The sequence below is a fragment of the Vitis riparia genome, chromosome 19, assembly GCF_004353265.1.
Source record: "Vitis riparia cultivar Riparia Gloire de Montpellier isolate 1030 chromosome 19, EGFV_Vit.rip_1.0, whole genome shotgun sequence".
In the NCBI taxonomy this organism is placed as follows: Eukaryota; Viridiplantae; Streptophyta; class Magnoliopsida; order Vitales; family Vitaceae; genus Vitis; species Vitis riparia.
This window is the reverse complement of record NC_048449.1, coordinates 16,581,807-16,592,264: the sequence shown is the minus strand read 5'-3', so window position 1 is coordinate 16,592,264 and position 10,458 is coordinate 16,581,807. Positions and strand designations below refer to the sequence as shown.

The following is a 10,458-nucleotide window of genomic DNA, read 5'->3' as shown; positions in this document are numbered from 1 at the left end:
CAACTCTTTCACAGAAAAATACCCAAAATCCAAATGAGATGATTTCAAAATGAATGCAATTGAAATTCATCGCCAAAACAACCTTTATTTTAGTGCAAATTGCAACCCAAATGATAAAAATCGGTAATCGCTTTTGGGTATTTGTTGTTTTCCCCTCCTTGGATCGCTATCTAATGTGGGTTGTGTGATATTTTTTCTTGAATCTGTGTGTTTTGTTTTGGTTGGTGTCATTTTTATTTGTTTTTTTTTTCCATTCTATTTTATTTGTTTGTTGTTGTTTGATGTTTGAGAGTGCTGGGAAGGCATTCATTCCTGCATTCAAGTTTGGTATTGTTATGGGTTTTTTGCTTGCTACAAATGGTCTTTTGGTGCTATACATGGCTATTAATCTCTTCAAGCTCTACTATAGTGATGACTAGAAAGGCCTTTTTGAGGTTGTTACTAGTTATGGACTTGGTAGATCTTCCATGGCTCTCTTTGGTAGAGTTGGTGGTGGAATCTATGTAAAGGCTGCTAAAGTTGGTGTTGATCTTGTGGGAAAGGTTGTAAGGAACATTCTTAAAGATGATCCAAGAAATCCAACTGTGATAGCAAACAATGTTGGTGATAAAGTTGGGGATATTATTGGAATGGGATCTGATCTTTTTAGTTCTATGCTAAGTCATCCTATGCTGCTCTTATTGTTGCTTCCATCTCATCATTTGGTATCAATCATGATTTACTGCTATGTGTCATCCCCTACTTGTCAATTACATGGGTATTCTTGTTTGTTTGATCACCACTCTCTTTGTAATAGATTTCTTTGAGATCAAGGCTATCAAGGAAATCAAATCAGCATTAAAGAAACTGATTATCATCTCCACTGTTCTTATGACTATGGGAGTTAAAATTGTCAATTGGGCTGCCCTTCCATCATCCTTCACAATCTTTACTTTTTGGGTCTCAGAAAATTGTGAAGAATTGGCAATTGTTCTTGTGTGTGGGTGTTGGTCTTTGAGCTGGGCTTATTATTAGGTTTGTAACTGAGTATTACACCAACAAAGCAGCCACCTTTGTACCCGGGCCCACACTCATGCATGGCCACCTTTGGCATGCAATCCCAACGACCACATCCCATTCTTTTTATTCTTCATCCTCATATGTCAAAATTAAATTCTGAAAAATTCAATTTTCAAATAATTTTTAAAAACTCTGATTTTCAAATTTAATTTTCAAAACTTTAATTTTCATATAATTTTCAAAATTCTAATTTTGAAATTTAATTTTCAAAATTTCAACTTTCAAGTAATTTTTAAAACTCCAATTTTCAAATAATTTTCAAAACTCAGATTTTCAAAACATTAATTTTCAAATAATTCTTCAAATTTTCAATTTTTGAATTTTATTTTCAAAACTTCCATTTTCAAATCATTTTCCAAAACTCCAATTTTCAAATTTAATTTTTAAAAAAAAATTACATTCTCAAATAATTTTCAAAACTCTAGTTTCTTTCAAATTTAATTTTCAAAACTTTCATTCTCAAACAATTCCTCAAATTTTCAATTTTCAAAACTTCCATTTTCAAATAATTTTCCAAAATTCCAATTTTCAAATTTACTTTTTTAAAAATTCCATTCTCAAAAAATTTCTCAAAACTCCAATTTTCAAATTTAATTTTCAAATCTTCAATTCTCAAATAATTTTAAAAACTCCAATTTTCGAATAATTTTCAAAACTTCAATTCTCAAATAATTTTCAAAACTCCAATTTTCAAATTTCAGTTTTTCAAATAATTTTAATTTCACTCTAGTTTTCAAATAATTTTAAGCCCTTTCTTTTTTCTTCCTTCCTTAGGGTTTAGAGTCATAAAAAAATCTCGTTTTTAATAAACTTATTTCCCTTCAAGTAAGCACTTTCACAAATTTTCTTTGATCTTCAAATAATTTTTTGTTCTTCTCATTTTTAATAAGCATGAATGCAATTTTCATAATTCCAAAATAATGGAATTTATGGGATTAGTTCATGCAAAATAAATTGGGCTTTGGTGGGGGCCCAACATTCATGATATTCTCTTTAAAAATGGTTTGAGTGAAGTGCATAATTGCCATTGAGGATTTTTTTACTCTATTTTGTGACACATGCAATATATTTGTATTCATTATTGTGCACCAATCCCGTTTCATGATAGCGCACTATGACTTGCTACAAAGGTATGATCTCACTCCCACTTTGCTTATTCTCATACATGATTTGTTTTATTATTTGATCATTTCATTGGTATCTATTGATTTCCTTATCAATTGTTGCACTTGTCTCACCTTATTTAGTAAAGACCCGTTTTTAGGGACTTAGAAGGGTGCTACAGTTTTTTTACTGTACCTTCCTAATAGGTAACCTGACCCTTGAACTCAACTCGATTTTTCACAGACCTATTTTTTCAAATAAAGAGTCATACTTAGGGTTTTCTTTTTTATTTTTTTTCCCTTTAAAAATAAAAATAAAATAAGTGGTGACTCAAAGTTTTTTCTAAAAATCATATTTTTCACCAAATAAATAAAAAGCGAGTTTTGCCATCAAGTAGGAACGCATAGAGTGAAATGCAGGGTCCACACATATATATTCACATTATTGTATATCTTAATTGTCTCAATCCCTATTGTACATTATTTTGATCAGCTTTGAGTATGCTATTATTTATTCTTGTTGAATCTTCATCTTGCTTATCTTGTTTCCTGGTTAGCTTGCATGTAGATATGGATGATATATTTGTTCTTTGTGTGACTGTCTATTGCATGACTTCTTTCCTTTTGCATGAACCATGTATTTCCTGTCTATGTGGGACACACATCTATCCCCTTACCTCTAACTCTCAAGTCTCGATTGACTTTGTTTCCCTTGATTTCGTATTTCATGAGAATTGTTGCTTTGTTTGTTCTCTAACCAAGCTAGTGATTTGGAGTAGGGTCTAGTGATGGGCTATATCTATGTTTGGGAGCATTCTGGAGGTGGTCGACACATTGATACTGATTAGAGTCAGATCTTTGAAGACTTGTATAGCCCAAAACTAGGTTTCAAGATATTTGTGTGACCAGTGTGTTTTCTTTTTAGTTTCATAGGATTTTCAGATGCACCCACACCATTCACTATGCACCTTATATCGTCATTGAGTGATCAGAGTTGTCAAGTACACCAACCATTAGGAGAGCCTTCAATATAAGAAACCCCTTAGGATGCAAGGTAGTGCATGTGTGGAGGTGATGACCATCTTGCATGGAAGCGTCCTATCTCTTCGAACGCATGTAAAAGGTTGCATACTATAGGAGAGTACAATCGCTTTTGTTAGAGCTTCTTTAAAGTCCTACTCTTCACCTTTTAAAGTCGCCTTAACCCTATAGGCTAAGCCTTAGTCTCTCGATTAAGATTTCTTCCTCACACGTGGGTGCATCTGAAAGCCTTTAGGGTCGTTTTCGTCATAGCATAGATCCAATACTCCCTTTTTTTGGTTTCCAATTAGCGTGCTTAGAGATTAGTGTGGGTTTGTGTATTAGTTAGACCACCATTTTTCGTGTTGCATTAGATTCTTCCTTTCTCTCGTTGATTTTGACGTGTTTTCTCCCTAAGGCTTTAGTCAACTTCCCTTCTTTTGACTAGGCACATTATTTCAATTTGTTGTTACATTCTTTGCTTGATACTTTGGGATATGCTCGTCAATCATGATCACTTTTTTGCACTGGACACCTATCATGGGCTTAATACCCCATTCTTTATTTGATGCTTGATTCCATTTTCACCCCGATGCTCATATTTTCATTAAAGAAAGGTGAAGGACATGTTTTCACATTCACATTTTTTTTTAGAGATTTTTCTTTATCACCTTATCCTTTTTCTTTACAGAGCTCAGTTTGGAAGTTGAGTCAGGTGCATCCAATTACAAATGGAATATTGATCTCGTGATAGCGTTATTCTACACACTTTTTTATCTTGGATTATTAATACGAATTTTCTAGTCACATTGGTAGCCATCTCATAGTGGACACCTTTATGACTCTAAAGTTCTTATCATACATCCAAATTTTGCATTGTCATCTCAGGACCATGTGTTTGCATGTCACATTATTGTCTTTAGAGTTTTTTCTTATGTCTCACATTTGTTTTGATTATTTTGCATTATAGGGAGTCGGTTGAGTCTAGAGTCATAGCCATGAAGGAAGGTTGGAGGTCAATTGATTTGATCAGATTCTTATCAGAGTTTAGATAGTTCACTTAAGATGTCAGACAAGTTAGCTGACACATTGGCTTCTATTCAAGAGTTCATGGTTGGGATAAGCAGACATTTAGATCAGATAAAGAGCTCACACCAGGATCATCATCCAGTTGGCATTAGCATTAACGAGACAATTTCCCATGCATCTCAGATCATTGTGAGACTGCTCCACCACCTGCTGCCATAGTGTCGCCTCTCATTGTTCCCATTACTGATGACACTAGATTGGTCGAGCAGGAGGTTAAGGTTGACAGGCTTGAGTCCAAGATGAGACCAATCATATTACAAGATGGAGGTCTAACCTGGGATGATACAGATGGCATACTGATGGCTAGTTTTCCTACCAAGTTTTGCATGCCAAACATTGAGCATTACAGTGGAGTTGGTTATCCGAAGATCCACCTGAGACTTTACAACACAGTCATGAGAGCACATGGATTAGACAATGCATAGTTAGTGGCTCTTTTCCCCATGTCACTTAATGGGGCCGCAAAGAGATGGTTTACCTCAGTCGAGCCTTTAATACTCCGCGGTTGGGAGGATATGGATCATGAGTTCTTGAATTAGTTTGCTTCCAATGTTGATATTGATATGTTTAGATGAGAATTAGAGACCACCAGACAAAGGCTAGATGAGTTTATTTCTTTCTTTGTCAGTCATTGGAGGGAAAAGGTGGTCAATATGGTGGACCGGCCTAAGGAGCAAGATCAGAATGATATGGTTCTTTAGAACCTACAACCAAGGTTTTCTAGACGTCTCATGAGCATTTTATTCCAAGATCTCAATAGTCTAGTTTAGACAAATTTTAGTGTTGAGGAGGCCATTGCTCAAGAATTATGGACAAATATTGTTCCTTCCCCTAATAGTAAGGGAAAAAGGCTAGTTGGATCATCTAATAGATCTAGAGAGCTTGACACTATTAGCTACCAGCATCAAAGGCTTGCACATCACTCATACTATAGGTCTCCCACAGTCAGAGCTCATTTTCCTCATTTGTAGCATTAGTATCAACCAGTTTATGCTCAGTAGCCTTACATTGCTCTTACTAGCATGTAGCCACGATCATCACCTTCGAGAGCTATTGGTCCCCAACTACCTAGACCATATGCACTAAGGCTTGCGAGACAATACACTCTATTGGGTATGAATTTGACTAAAGCTTTTAAGAAGCTCAAATATGTTGGCTTGATTATTCCTTTGGCACCACACCTTTTGCCACATCCTGTTCCTCCTCATTTTTGTTTACATGAGCATTGCTTATTTCATCAAACTCAAGGACATGCTACTGATTACTACTCGTCACTTCGTAATGCCATACAAGATTTGATTGATGTTAGGTTGGTCATCTTGTCTAGACCAAGTGTGACTGTCAATCCCTTGCCTACACATTCTACGCATGAATTTTTCCCTCTTCTTGGTCTTCAATAGAGCATTATGGATGTTGACGATATTCGAGGATCACTTGACTTTTTGAGATTTCTTGGTTAAGGCTTTCTTTCAATTGATATGGGTGCGTTGCTTTGCAAAGTTTCAGTACGCAGTGCACCTTGGTTTGGTTGTGGAAGTCATTAGAGTTTTTTTGTTTTATTGAGTCTAGTTTTGGTTCAAAGTCTCACTATATAGTTCATGTTAAGAGTCTAGTTGTTCGTAGTCCTTTACGTTACACACATGATGTACTCATTGGCTCATTTAGTGATATGATCTTTTTGTTAAGAGTATATTTTCTTTCTTTCTTATGAGTATATTTTACATCTTTTATATTGATGTGTGTTGCATTGTCGATATGAGACATCTTTCACTTGCATATCTTAATCACTTGGGCTTGACCTATCATGGTGGATATTAAGCCTATTGACCTAAGATCGGGGGATGAACCTAGGAAGTTTGAGATTGTGACTCATCCCACCTTGTGATCAAAGCAACACCATATCCACATCTATACCTTGACCTTTTGGAATTCATGACCTATCCATGATGAGCTTTGTATGACATTACACCTCCACACTTTTACATGATCCTTTCTTCCCTACATATACTATTTTTTTTATTCCTTTTATCCGACCAAGTATAGTTTGAGATGATGGGATCTATGGTGAGCTTTGCACATTGATGGATGGACACCATCCTACAATTGAGATGGGTAGAGGGGTTATTGTGGAACATCCAAATTGAGCCTTTACTTATGACTTTAGAGAGTTGACATGGCTATACAAGATTGATTTTATGAGATGATCATGATTCGGTTTGACTTTGTTGACTATGTTGTGGTTGAGATAGACAATGAGCTTATAAAGTGTTCAAATTGAGGCCTTTGCTCATTGATTTTAGAGGGTTTACTTGGCTACATTAGATAGATGCTAGTCTTTAGCATCAACCATGTGAGATTTTGAGAGCATGATGTTCGACATTGTGGTCAAATGATGGGTGGCCATCATTTCATGAGCCTACCTGATCACCTTTACATATAGAGTTACACGTTGCTAGACCTTTGAGCTTCACATAAATATTATAGTTTTTTCTATTTTATCATCTCATTTACTTATTATACTAGGTTGGGGACCCTATAGTGCTTGCATGCTTTGATTAGATACCTTATGGGTTTTGGACCTTGCAAACATATTTAGGTCTTATCTCTTATTCTTCAATGCAATATCTCCACATTGACATCATCATTATAACTTTTCACTGCATCACACATCAACACTTGTGATGTTCATATTCTCTTCATTTTCCTCATCATTGCCTACTTGGCACAATCTTTGCTTCTCCTTGAGTGGTGGTTTTTTCACATTACTACGTGAAGGATGGTTATATTTGTTCCTTATTTCATTTCATAGGCAATGGTTCAAAGATCTTAGTTTGAGAGGTTGTCTTGTCAGTGAGGATTCTAGTTACATCAGTACATGGGGAGAGTTTATCCATTTGACTATGTATTTCCATTGGAGATTGTTCAGTATTGATAAGAGTATGCACAAAAAACCAAAAATAAAAATAAAAATAAACCAAAAACAAAAATTAAAAAAAAAAAACGTATTGTGTGTTGTATCATTCTCTTTTGAGCACGTGTATGTATGTGGTGATGTACTTTTTGAGTTTATGTGTCAGTGAGAGTTCATACGTGAGCTCCCTAAGATCCACTTTTTACTTGATCTTATCTTGATGTTTTTTTTTAAAGAGGGTATGAGTTGCCTATTCATTTTTTTGTGAGAGATGAGAGACCTTTACTTAGGGTCTCTAAATCCTTGCTTTATCCATCATTTCATCCATTTCTGATGTGACTGCTTCTCATGCTACGATGTAGGTTAACCATCACTCACATTTTTTTCTCTGTGTTTTCCTTTATCTTTATTCCATTGCTTCATTTCATTTTGCTTTATTTAATTTTTTTTTTCTCATCCTACTCAATGTTCAACTTGAGTTTAGCATCCACACACTATTCTTCCTCATCCTATTGATATTTGATATGTTCATTCCTTTATCGTCACCATTTGTTTGGGAATCCCTAGGTCTAAAACTCATGAGGTTTTTTGTGTATTGCATCTCATGCATGAGGGGTATGGGGATTATATCATTCGAATTATTAAGCTAGTTTCATTTCATCTCTTCACCATATTCCCTGACCTACGTTATGTCCCGGGTCTTAAGACCACCCTAAGGCCATGACATCACACATTATGTTAGATAGCTCACTCATAGGCGATTCTTAAGATTGGTTGGAGATTTCTTGGAGCGTGATGGATGAGGAGTTATGATGTGGCTTACACTAAGGCATACCCTCTTATCGATGATGGATTTTTTGAGATGATGTGTCTTACATTAGGGCATACTCCTCTTATTGATGGATGATTTTTGAGGTGATGATTTATTTTGAGATAGTTGCTTCATAGATTTTGCATAATAGACATAGCCATTTCATTCCATTCTGATGGAGCCAAGAGTTGTTGAGATTACATTAAGATATACCCATTTTTAGTATTAGGAGTTGAGAATGATCTTGACCTGATGATGAATGTTGAGGCATAACTTTCTCATAGACGACAGAGTTTGATTTATCTTGGAGCATAGCCACTTCAAATAGTTTTGTACTGGGGCATAGCCATGATGGAGAATGTTTTTCGCTGGGGCATAGCCACTCTATCGGATTCTTCACATTGGGACATATCCATCTCTTAGAGGATGATCAGATTTATTCTCTACATTAGAGCATTTGACAAGTAATATAGGGATCATTGGTTTGTTTCACGTTGTCGTCATTCACACTGAGGCATAGCCACTTTACTAATTTTCGACATTAAGACTTGACTTTTAGCTTATGATTACTGCTTTCAATGGATCATGGAGTTAGTGACACTTCAAGTGTTAGGATAGAGCCCTTAAAAGCATAACATGATGTAATAAATTTGGAATTCATTATTTATTTAATGATGTTTCAGTTTCACTTTTATCTATCCTCATTCCATGTATTATACTTATAACCATTCTTACCTGCATCTTTTTCATTGTAGATGACGTGGGTGCAGTAGGAGTTGCACAAAAGATCTAAGCCATGGGTTCCTTGAAAATAAATGACTTGTTCACAACCAGTTCATGAGTCTTGGCAACCCTTTAGAGGTTGTAGTGCACCACCTCCTAATTTGAGGGATGGTTGGTCTTGGTTATCAGGATGGATTTCCCATGGTGAGTGCACTAGTGTGTATGGTTACATATTGGACAAGACCTACAATGAATCATGACTTAAGGCTATCAAGTAGTCATGACCTCGTCAAGCGGCTTCAGTTGTCTCTTAACCTTGAGAGAATATTAAGCTTGTACTAAAATTAGTAATGACTTTGATCTACAAGTGAGATCGTAAGCTGATCATATATTCCCTATGGATTGGGTCACTGTTGATGGAAGTCGATAGCAATAGGTATTCTCAATAAAGGCACTATGATATCTCTTGGGATTGAGACAATATGTCCCCTTGGGTTATCCTAAAGAGGAGTGTTCATGGAAACTATGGTCATAGTATTTTCTTAAGTGGAACTTGACATAGGCTCTTTGAGAGCTCATATACCTTGTAGGCACAAATTATGAGAGTCAGATTGGCTTTAAGTTCACTTTTGTGCATAAGAGCATTTTGGTAATTATGAAAGGTTGCATAGGGGTAAGTGAACAAGGTCTCTGGATTTAGCTAATTGATTAATTAGTATGGTTTATTGGGTTAATTAAATCAATTAGAACCCATTTTGGGCTAGATTAAGTGACCCAAGCCCATGTGGGCTCAAGTCACTTAAGCCCACTTAGGAACCCTATAAATACCCCTTAGGGGTTAGGGTTTCCATAGATTTTGTCTTCCACCATCCAGAGATGAGGAGCCATAGCCTCCACTCTCTTTTCCTCCCCACGATAAATATGCCAAGATCAAGATTCGAATCATCGAGCAAAAGACTTTAGGTTTACAAGACTTCTACTATTTCGATCTTCATATTCACCATGTGGATCTGATTCTGGAACATCCAAATTTGAGGTATGGTATTCCTTAGCACTTTCTAAATTCTTTTAAAGTATAAAAATATTTTTTTTTTCCGTTGTGTATAGGATTTAGAATAAGCCTAGGATAGTTATGCATATTCCTAACTTGATTCGAACTTAGGAAACGAAGAGATCCAGGTTTTTCCCATCATCAGGTTCATTCTTCTCAACATACTTGGTTGCTATTTGATACCCTCCTACCTTTTCATTTTATACCTAGACATTTCATCATTAATACCTTCACACGTATATCTTTCTTATCAGAGCCTTGACTGATGTTTTCTTTCAACCTACCTATTTCACCATGGCACATGACTTACTCCTTGGATTAGAGAAGGATATAGATTAGTCCTCGAGTATCTTGGTCAAGCTTTCATAAATCTTTTGGACTTTTGGTTCAATAGTTTCCATGATGACAAGACCTTGTAGATTATTAATTTATTAGTGATGATGTTTTTATTTTGACAGTTAACATGTTAAGTTTTAACTTGCTTGCACTTTGCATTTTGAGTATTAGGTAGCTTTGTTTTTCTCCACCAATCAGTTTTGTTTGTAAGCATGGTATCCCGATACATGGTTTTGTTTGGCATTCCCATTTGAGGTTGGACATCTTCATTACATGGTTGATGAGCATATCCCAGAGTACAACAGTTCTTGTGACATTCCACATCTCAATCTTTTCAATAGCACATACTAGTGCG

General features: G+C 35.7%; 1 pseudogene; it reads left to right on the top strand.

Annotated features, from left to right (window-relative positions):
* Nucleotides 1-281: 281 nt before the first annotated feature.
* Nucleotides 282-4,696, top strand: LOC117908259 (annotated as a pseudogene).
* Nucleotides 4,697-10,458: the final 5,762 nt, after the last annotated feature.